The following is an 11,009-nucleotide window of genomic DNA, read 5'->3' as shown; positions in this document are numbered from 1 at the left end:
TGGTTTCCTTGTTGACGTATTTATAGGCGTTTCTATTTCTAGAATTTGCCACTTGTTTACCAGCTATAAAATTACCAGCTATAACATAACTACAGATGCACGTTATAACTTCTCATATGCGCGTGTATATGTGAGTGATACTTCCACAGATAATTTCCTACTTTTGGGAGCATCTCAGATGAGATATATGCATGTGTTTGTGCGTCTCTCTCCGCTGCGTGTACGTACATATGTGTAGACATAATGATTGATTCGTTTATGCAGATACAAGTGACTACCTGCTTTATGTGGCTTCATTTATTTAGCATCAGACTAGTGATGTGAGTATCACTTAGTGTCACTAATATTCGTCACAATATTTATTATACATATAATTTTGTTCGCAATATTTTATTTTTCAATGAGACACCAAGAACACGGCACGGCGAATCTCGCGAGCCTTACGAGTAATTCGAGATTCGAGAATCTCGCGAGAAGGCGAGACTCGTGGGAAATCTCTTCTCGAACATGTTCGAGAAATCGTAGGCTCTAATTGGTATCAAAGCAGGCATGCTTAACCAACGAAACGATATCATTTCGTTACGATAATCAACGTTAATAAACGAAACGAACTCATTTCGTTTCGTTTATTAACGTTAAGATCGTCAAATTAACGAAATGATTTCGTTTCGTTTTCTGCCATATCAAAACGAAATCAAATCGTTTATGTTGATTATTAATTTCAAACTATGCTGGCAAAGCTGATTGATGGCGGAGTCATTAAAGGTGAAAGCATTAGCCAAGCTGATTGCAACTTTTCTCTTGAATTTTGACAGTACGAACATTTCTCAGAGTATTTTTGACATTACCACCAACGAATTACACAAACAAATTACATAGAGTTTGTGTGTGTATGTGCGCTCGTTGTTGCCACCTTACGGCTTCACCATGGCTGTAGCATTGCCAGCACAATTCAAACATAAAGTATCACGTTTTTGTTAACGTTTTTAACGTTAACGAAATCTTTTCGTTTCGGTTAAAAACGAGATACAATTTATTTTGATAATTTCTTTATCGATAATATTTCGAAGTGTTTCAACGGAAACGGTGGAAATTTTTTGATAAACGATTAGCTTAACGTTAAGGTGCATCCCTGTATCAAAGTAATGTCTAATAGGAGGAATGTTCTCATGATACAAATTTGAATCTAAGAGTTTGGCCAACACTGTTACAAAAAATCTGGCATCTCCGAACATTACTCATTCAAATAAAGTCGGGCATCACTAGCACAATGTCATCTCTATGTTCTTTCCGCCGGAAAACGGAGCGCGTGTTGGAAGAGTTGAAAAAGGGTTTGCTTATTTGAATTGTCGGTTTAATTGTGGTTGTTTGTGCTTTTTTTATTGTGGTGCTAGTTTGCACATATTTCTATTGCTTTTATGTATTTAAGTGTTAAGAAAGTCAACTAATGACTTTTACAAGTGAGTTTGAAAAGTCGCATATTAATTTAAGTCACATATTTTATAACGAATCAGCTCAACTAATAAAAAAAAGAGGTAAAATCGTTTATGGCTCTTTAAGACCAATTGCCTTATTTAATGCCAAGTTTGTGTGGTTTCGTTTTTTATATACAAAGTACTTGTTAAATTTTGTTTTTATTATTACTTACTAAATTTTATACCTAGTTTATAAAATATTATTTTCGCCTGTTACTTAGCTCCGCCTGCCTTTTACATACAAAAATAAGTCTTAGTTTGCAATCTTTTTTTGTTTTTAATTTTTAATTTGAAACCGCCAGTGTAAATGCTTTATAATGATGACAAAGAACATCATACATTCCAAATTAGGTGTCTGCGAAAATAAGTTAAGACGGGGCTACACATAATTACATAACAACTACATTTATGCATAACGTCCTCTTCGATAAATTGAGTATTAATTTGTTGTTGCGCTTCGCTCTACCATTAGGTGTGACCACTATAAAGATTACGAAACTACCCCTGTTCTCGAATCTCTATGTTAGAGCACGACTCGAGAAACACTGGAGAAGTATAACGTTCTCCAATCGCACTCTAATGTATTTATCTAAGCGGATCCTAATGTGAATTTGAATTTCCAATAGTTCTCGTCATCATTCTCGACTCGATTACAAGTGTTAGGTTAGGTTAAACTGGCCTGTCCATGAGGACCTCACATAGACTGAATGAGTCCGTATTATTACTAGAAGTTTATTTAACGACCAAACTGACAAAAATAAGGACCAATGTTATAAAATAACTCCGTTCTCTTGGCAAATACTAGATGCTTTCCAGGATCTATGCCATTTGCTGCTTCTAGTCCTGACATCTCGCAAGAGCGGGGCACAAGCACAAAACGTGCTCGACCGTTTCCTCCTCCAACCCGCACTTCTTACATCTGCTATCACTGATGAAGCCTAATTTAAAGGCACGTGACGCCAGACGGCAGTGCTCAGTCAGAATACCCGTAACGAGACTACAGTCCTCTCTTTTTATGATAGAATCAACTTTGTTAGTCTAAGGTTGTAAGACCTACAAATAGTCTTCGAGCCCCGCGCTTGAACCCACGCCTTTCCCGCTTGCCCCGTGAGCGAGGTGTGAGTGCTGGCTCTTCTGAATCATCTATCGTTGGGAAATGTGTTTCGAAAAGCACATCAAGGGACTCCTCACTATTACGTGACCATTCCCGGTTCTCTTTCTTTATTAGTCCCTGGACTATATTTCCTCTTGCTATGACTTTTTTCAACCGTTCTGTTTCGCTGGAGCACTCTATGTCCGCACAGAAATTTTTCCATGAGACTCTCTTCGCCCTGGAAATTTCCCGCTTGTAGATCCTCACTAGATCCTCAATAGATCCCTATACTCGTCCCGGCACGCTTCGCTTTCCCCGGTCTTTGCCAGCTTAAACCTGTATTTTAAGAAGACTTAGCTAATTGCTCCACCTTGGCGGCTTTGTTTTTCCCCTAAGTCTCCTTATAGGGCAAGCTCTGTTATATGCAGTCATAAGCGTCCTTGTTAGGAAATCTTTGTACTCCTCCTGTTCCTCCACATTGGCAACCGTTTTGGGTTGTCCCAGTTTTGTTTCTACATACTTCTGGAATTTCGTATAGTTCGTTGACCTAGGGTTTCTAAATGTTCCTCACTTCTCTTTCCTCTTTAGTGGGTCAGTTCCCTTGTTGGCTATGCAGGATGTTGGGTTTGCAGGATGTAACAAAATAGATATTCGCCTCTCTCATTCGTATATCCTCCTCCCACGCATTGTGGTGCGCATTTGCATCCGCGCCTATGACCAACCGCCCTTCGTCCTGTGCTAGCCCCTTGCACTCCATCGGTAGAACCTCCGCAGCATGAGCCATGTAGCAGGATGCCAGCATAAATGCCTGCTTATTCTTCTGCTCAACGGCCACCACTGCGAGGTCCCTCAGTATTGTAATTAGTAGCATATATGAATGCAGCTGTTTCCTTGCCATTACTACAGCTCGCACTCGCCCTTTCGTTTGCGCATAGTAAACGCTAAATCCGCGCGCGCTGAGCCCAGAAACCTTTCCTCCCGACGAGAGCCCCGGCTTCTGGATTACCGCCACGTCAATTGAATCCCCCTCAAGGGTTAGGAGGAGCTCGCTCGACGCCCGAGGACCTCTTCAGCCTCTCCCACTCTTGCAAAATACGGTTCTTATACTCGGTACTTCTTTTCTCGGGTCGTAAATGCTATGCTGGGTGTTCCTCTATGCGACTCGCATCACCATTTGACTATTGGTACTCTTCTACCAATTTCGTTGTGACGTCTGCGTCCTACACCTGTCCTTTTTTAATAAGGCTTTTGAGGTCCTTTTCGACTTTGCCCACTTCTAACGTGTCAGGATTGTTATCCTAGGGACTTATTTTTCTCAGTAGCATGTAAATTTTGCCTGCACCCCAGGACATTTTGCTAAGCTGCGTGTATAATATATCCTCCGTGTGGTTGTTTATTTGGAAGATATAGAACTGACCTTCCTCCATCACCTCAAATCGCGCGTTCGTGCGTTGCATTTGCAAGTTTGGAACCACCTCCAGCCACCGCAGGCTCACGATGTTGTCGCATGCCATCATCTTCAACCATTATCCCCTTCATTCTTCCATTCGACGCTTCTCTCTCCTCGTAACGGTTACAGTCTTGAACTGTCTTCGCCCTTCTACCGCCTCACGAGCCCATTATAAGCGCTCGATCTCCATTTCTGTGCGGTTGACCACTGCTCCCAACCGTGGGACAATTCTTAGTGTTACACGGTACTGCGACAGAGCTCTTTTACTTCCTCTGCTCCGTACCCTTCTCCATCCTACTTCTCCGTTTTCATTTGTACTCTCGCTCCCCGAGCCCGACGCATCGCTTAATGCGTTTTTGTCGTCCTTGGCTTGCGACTCACGCCTCCCCTTATCATCGGACCACCTGCCCGACAAGGCGGTCTCAGCAGTCCAGTATTAAATGCGAAGAAAAAACCGTCCGCCAGAGCAGTGCCTCTTACTGTGGAAGGTATCTATCTTCCCGAAGTGGCCCGGAATCGGGAAGGCTCTGTTCCGAATATATCCCCTGGCCGGTCCGCATAACACCCTGTATATCCCGCTGCCCTCCTATGAGGCGAAAAGGCGTAGGTGCCGGTCCCAAACCGCTCTGCCCCATAGTCGGGCGCTACCGCGTAGAGCTGCTGGCCAGAGGATAAGAGAGCCGCGGGACAATTTAATATGGTTGGCTTTAAATGACAGCCTTTGGACTAAACAAACGAGCTCCTCTGGTACTTAGCAATCTTAAAAGAGAATATTATAGAAAAAAAGAGCGCGACAAGGGTAAAATAGCAATCTTAAATATAAAATTCTGCCTAATGCTTTTATATCGTCAACTGAAATTCAAAGGGCTGTATATATAGAAACATTTCTGCAGCTTATGATGCATTGCCACACTTTTTGGGCTTAAATTTAAATATTTTAATAAAATTAGCAAACTTTGTTTTTGTGATGTAGTGTACGCATACCATTAAGATATCCTAGACAAAGACGGCAAAGTGTACTTCAGCCAACATCACCTGATTCTTTTAGTCGTTTTCACCATTCGACCTTTCCATACGACTCGTCTTTTTGCTGCCATCTTTAATATGGTATCATCTCTATGAGTACCCATTATAGTTAAGAGAATTGACAGAAGCATTAAGGTAAGAGACCTTATCTAGACATTGCGATAATGTATTATGTTTTAGAACCCATTGAGAATTTCGGCTGATATTTCAAGTGACGATAAAATCGATATATATTTTGCATACTACCGAAAGATTTTCCCGTAACCAGTTATATGTGTGCCTTGTTTGTAATGACAGAGACTACATTTCATGTCACTTGCCTAAAATTGGTAAACAACCACTTCATTTGGCAATAATATTTAAGGCCCGGTTTTTCAGTACAAGGTCAACTCAGTTTGTCAGTTAAACTACGCTTAACCTTAATCTGCAGTTTTTCAGTCTACTTTAACTGAAGTTTAAGCTGAGCTTAAGCGGCTGATCTGGCAGGGTTAAACTCTAGTTAACATATCAGTTATTTGCGTACGTTCGAAATAGGGTCGACTATACCCAACAAGCATTTGGGCTTGAGTACCATTACAGCTCATGTTGATACCTAGACATACATACTTCTAAAGTCTCTAGAGTTTTTTCGAAGCAGTGGCTCAAATGGAGAATCAAAGCGTACTCAGCAACAGAGGGGATTTTTTATAAAACAAAAAATGCTATTACTTAAGTAGAAAAAATTTAATTCCAAACTTGCGGTTCTCTAACTGGACTCCAATGTAAGATTCCATACCACAGTATTTTCACGAAAATAAAATGAAATATATATAATTTATTTGTGATTAATTACGCTTCATTACTGCTATCTCATCTTATTATTTCTCACAATAAACAGCTGTTGGTTTTGCCGGTACCTCCTTGGAGATTTTGTTTTCAATTCCATATCAACTCGATATCCAATATAGGATATCACTGGAGAAATGTGTTGAATATTCATTTGAGAATTGTACATTTCTCAAAATTTCTCGAAGGTTGGGAAATAATTTAAGAATGAATGTTATAAGTAAGGTTTCGACGTTGGAGATTCGAAAACTATATATTTTACAAAATTTCTCAATCTTTTTTTGAATCTATACTCTTGTATATAGTTGAGCAGAAGTCCAAAAGAGCATATTCCGTAGAAAGACCATCCCTGAAACCAAATTGCAAAGGACTAAGAAAATTTATTTTTTTCAAAGTAGGATAACGTCCATACTTTTACAATTTTTTCAAAAATTTTAGTAATTGATGACAAAAGTGAAATCGGCCTATCCATCTCTTTTTTATTACCTTTTTTTTGAAAATCGGTATTGCAATTCCTAATTTTAATTGTTCTGGGAAAATCCTAGTTGTAACACTCAAGTTAAAGATATGTTTTAAAACATCAACAATATTGTATGAGATTTTCTTTAACATAACGTTAGAGATTGCATCGTGACCGGAAGAATTACTATTTTTCAAAGATTTGATTGCAATTAAAATTTCTGATCCTGAGATTGGCTCAAAAAAGGAGCTGTTGGAGAATGAAGTGGGATAAAAACTAGAGAATTATCTGATTTAAGAATAATTAAATAATGATGTTGGATATCACCTCCGGAATTAGATATATTTCGCTGGAGAAATATTTTTTCCATGCTTGTTGGGTAAACAAAATCCAACTGTTGCCGTATCTACAAATTATCTACAAATTATCTACCCCAAAGGCGACCTTAAACTGTGACTGAAAAACTGCTCAGTAGTTTAACTGGAGTTTAAATTTGCCTAGTTTAAGCTTAGCTTAACCAACTACTGAAAAACAGGGCCTAAGTATTAAATATTTGTTATGCCTACTTTATTACGGGTTTTTATAGAGATTTTTCTTATATCTTAATTTTTATTAGATCATTTGTACGTATGCTTTTTTATCTGACTTATATCCTTATGTTTATAAATTTTTCAATTTTTGTTTAGTGTAGTTTTATTTAGTGTTATTATTAAGTCGATTTTAATAAGTACTTAATTAAAAAATTCGATTTTCCTTTCATGCGTATAACAAATTTTACAGTACATAAGTATACATAAATTTTCAGCAAATAAATTGCTGCATAGGATATTACATATACTTCATTGTTTCTATAATTGCTATAATAAATTATTACAAATTACTAAGTAAGAAATAACTAGCTCGTTTGGCTCATACAATTTAATTAGCTCAGATTAACCATATTGGATAATAGGTGCCTGGGACCATGCGTTTATTTATCAATTTTTTTCATTCTTAATATTTTTTTTTGTTTTCATATTTACATACATAATATTTATATAAAAAGCACAATAAACATTTTAATATAATTCACATTTCTTTTCTAGGTAGGTACTCTTCGAGGACAAAAGGCGGCGGTTGAGGGTAGTGAGTGTTCGAGGTTACAGGAAGCGCTTGACATTTCATGGCTGGGCAAGCATCTTCGAAGCTTACATTTATTATTTACAATAAAAAAGACAATGTGTTAGAGTTATTTGGAAAATATTGAAATGCAATTAGAAAAGTGATTGTGCAGTGAAATTAATAAAATAAAAGGAAATAAAAAAAAACAGAGAGATTTGAAGATCACAGAAAATAACATATACAAGAGGTATGTTCTATTTAATATTATTATTATGCTATAAGACAGATTTTATATTTGACTTAGAATTATAATTCTGGTACGGAAAGCATCGCCCAAGATGCTAGATTTTAAACTATATAATACTATCTATAAACATTTGTTTTAACAGTTTGGAAGCTAAACCTAACATTCTCGGAAGTTTGGACACCTTTAGAATAAACTCTAGCTCTCCTTCGAATACCATAGAAGTTACAAAGTTTAAATCATATGCTTAATCACTTCAGCTTAATGCTCTGTGCGAGACTTTAGAATCTTTAACTAAGCACCAGATTTCGGCATGTAAAATATATCCCCCCTTTCACTTTAAAAATCTGGTAACTGACTAAATTATGATTTGTAAAATTCGATTTTTTCCATATGCAACAAACACTGAAGTTAGATAACTACTTTTGTTCTTGTATAGATAATGTAAGAGGACGACTCGAGAAGCACTAGAGAACTGAGCGTTCTCAAACAAAATGGCACCTCATTATCAAAATTTTCCAGTTCTCCAATCGAACTCGAAAGTATTCCTCTAATGCGATCTTAATATCAATTGAATTTGCGATAGTTTTCTAATCACAGTATTATTGCGGCGGTTGAGATGGCTGAACAGACAATATCTTGTCTTTGTCACACTTGCAATGTTTCTATAGAGGGGAAAGAAGCATATAGAACAAAAAAGTCGCGGAGGCAAAAAAAAGACGTCACTTATAATTATCACTTATCAGAAAGCTTCTGGCGCCGTCACCAAGTACAGCAAATTTACGTGCTGGAAAAACTTTGCAAGGAAGTAGACTTTGAATCATGGGAACGTAAATAAAGAGAAGTAAAAACGAAATTCCAATCACTGATCCAGGTGATGGACGAGGAACATATAAGAGGCACTGATGACGTCCTGTTTCCCCCCCAACAACCAAAAAAAAAAAAATCGGCAATTTACATAAGAAGACCGCACTGTAGAACTTTTTCATAAAGTAAAGCTTAAAACCGCTTTGAGCGGCGGAAATTGTAATAGCTGCAAATAACTGCTCGAAGCTTCTATAGCTCAACAGATGGAAGAAAGCACTAGTTCTCATTCCGAAGGACAAAGGGGACAAAAACTCTCAGTCGTATTTGTGCCCTGCATGTAGCAACGCTTTACGGAGGCAATGGAGAAATGGGAGACTCTGTCTCACCGAAAGCATGGTTTCACCAGAGGACACTCCAAAATTGATGCCATAGTAGAAGTGATAGACGCAGTCATGAATGCCGTGCTATCAAACAAGAGCGATGGGCGCACAAAATGTTTTTAGCCAGGTGGGATGGAATACATGAGGCAATAAAAGACTCTTTCAATGAAGTGCGATATTTATTATATATCTTGGGGGACTACCCGAGAGACCGGTATCTAACGTACGAAAGAAGTTGCGGTCAAATAAAGGTGAAGTTAGCTGGCGGAACTACTCACGGTTCAGTATAAAGCGTATATTGTTGTAATGCGACTTCGTTTATATATTTAAGTATAAACTGTAAACTCACTTTCTCGGAGTATATATAAGGAGTATATTTAAGGAGCCTGTGAAAGGGCTGCAAATCTTAGTAGATTAATAGCAAACATATGCGATGTATAAGGAAATTGCTAGCATCAGCTTTAGATTATAAACCGTCTAAACGGTGAAGAAATTTTACCGGATGTAATGAAGGAACCATGCCAATATGTACAACATCGGCGTTGAGAGATCGACTTCTATCTGACAAAATTTTTAGCCGAGGAAGGATAGAATAAAAATTTGTCAGCCCAAGCGGGCAGAGCCATTCAAGGCACATACTTTTAGCCAATTGAGAAAAAGGGCTCCTGATTATAGCTTTTCAAAAGAGGAGAAGAGTAAGGGTAATGCACTGGGAGAGTCTCCTAGTGAGGCTTAAAATCCTGTTGTATGCATATAGAGTGAAAAATATTATTTGAGGTACTGAAAGATATCATTAGGTGAAATTTTCGAAAATTTGCATCTTAATTTTTTTTTTCAATGCAAAGGAGGCTCAAACAATTTTTTATTTTTGTAAGAACGATCATTGTGGATAAAACAAATGTGACATCTTATCCGTCAGCTACCTCAAAGGATGTTAAATATGGTTACTTTTTAGCGTTTTGACAGGGTGTTCAATCAAAGAGGATAAATACAATAAGAGCCGTCACTCGTTATTTTTTAGGCATTTACTCGATGTATACTGAGAGGTAGTCGCTACTTTTTTTTTGGGCGAGATGTTTATAAATGTCTTCTATACATTTTCGTGGGGTATTTGTGTTTATTTTTCCGACTGTATTTAATTAATTTATTTAATTCTCTTTCCAAAAATCACAGTTGCACAAGGGGCCTACGCGGCATGTATAAATGCGAGACAATTAAAAATGTCCCTCTCAGAAAACATTCGGCATCAATTTTTTCAATTTCTAGCGAAATACTCGCCACAAAATAACGAGTGACGGCTCTTATTGTATTTATCCTCTTTGGTTCAATATGGCGGTGCATAGGGCCGGCTATCTTCAGCGGGTGACAGAAAGAGATACAGAATGAGACAGCGATAGTCAATTACAAATCAGGTGATACCAAAGAGGATAAATACAATAAGAGCCTAAAAAATAACGAGTGACGGCTCTTATTGTATTTATCCTCTTTGGTCATACATTCTATTTGTAATTTTGACATCTATGCAGAAGTTATCACATTTGTCTTATCCACAATGATAACGATCTTCTTAAAAATGAGAAAAGTCTAGTGAGCGATGGACCGGTTTCGAATCGTCGTACCCCGGATTGATGTAACGTGCTCTATATTCCGCTTAATTGAACAAATGAAAATTCATTGTTCAAGTCTTTGTTTATAGAAATAAATCATTGTGAATTCATACAAGTGGCGAATGTTTGATAAAAACCTTTACAATATTAAACAGCCTCTTAAACACCTCTTCAGTCGCTGTTCGATTACTTAAATCATTTCCTCAATAGTGTTTTTCAAACATTTTTGTAGACGACTGGTATACTGCATTATTTACATATTTTAAAATGTTTGTTTAACTGGTTGCTCATAGTATAGTTAATTTATTAACTAGATTCTAGAAATGAATATTAATATGTAGTCTGATTTTCTGTATTCACATTTAAAAGAAAAGCTGATTTGGAACACAATGGCACTTCAATTTAATAACCGTGAGCAAAAAACAAACTTTTCTTCCATTCTCTGGCTACTCGCGACAGCCGTTCTCCCTGTCAGCGATTATTTGACAGGTAGGTATGGCAATGGAGGAATAGACAGATTTTTCACTTGTATGAATTCACA

The sequence above is a fragment of the Eurosta solidaginis genome, chromosome 3, assembly GCF_040869045.1.
Source record: "Eurosta solidaginis isolate ZX-2024a chromosome 3, ASM4086904v1, whole genome shotgun sequence".
In the NCBI taxonomy this organism is placed as follows: Eukaryota; Metazoa; Arthropoda; class Insecta; order Diptera; family Tephritidae; genus Eurosta; species Eurosta solidaginis.
Note: the sequence above shows the minus strand (reverse complement) of the source record.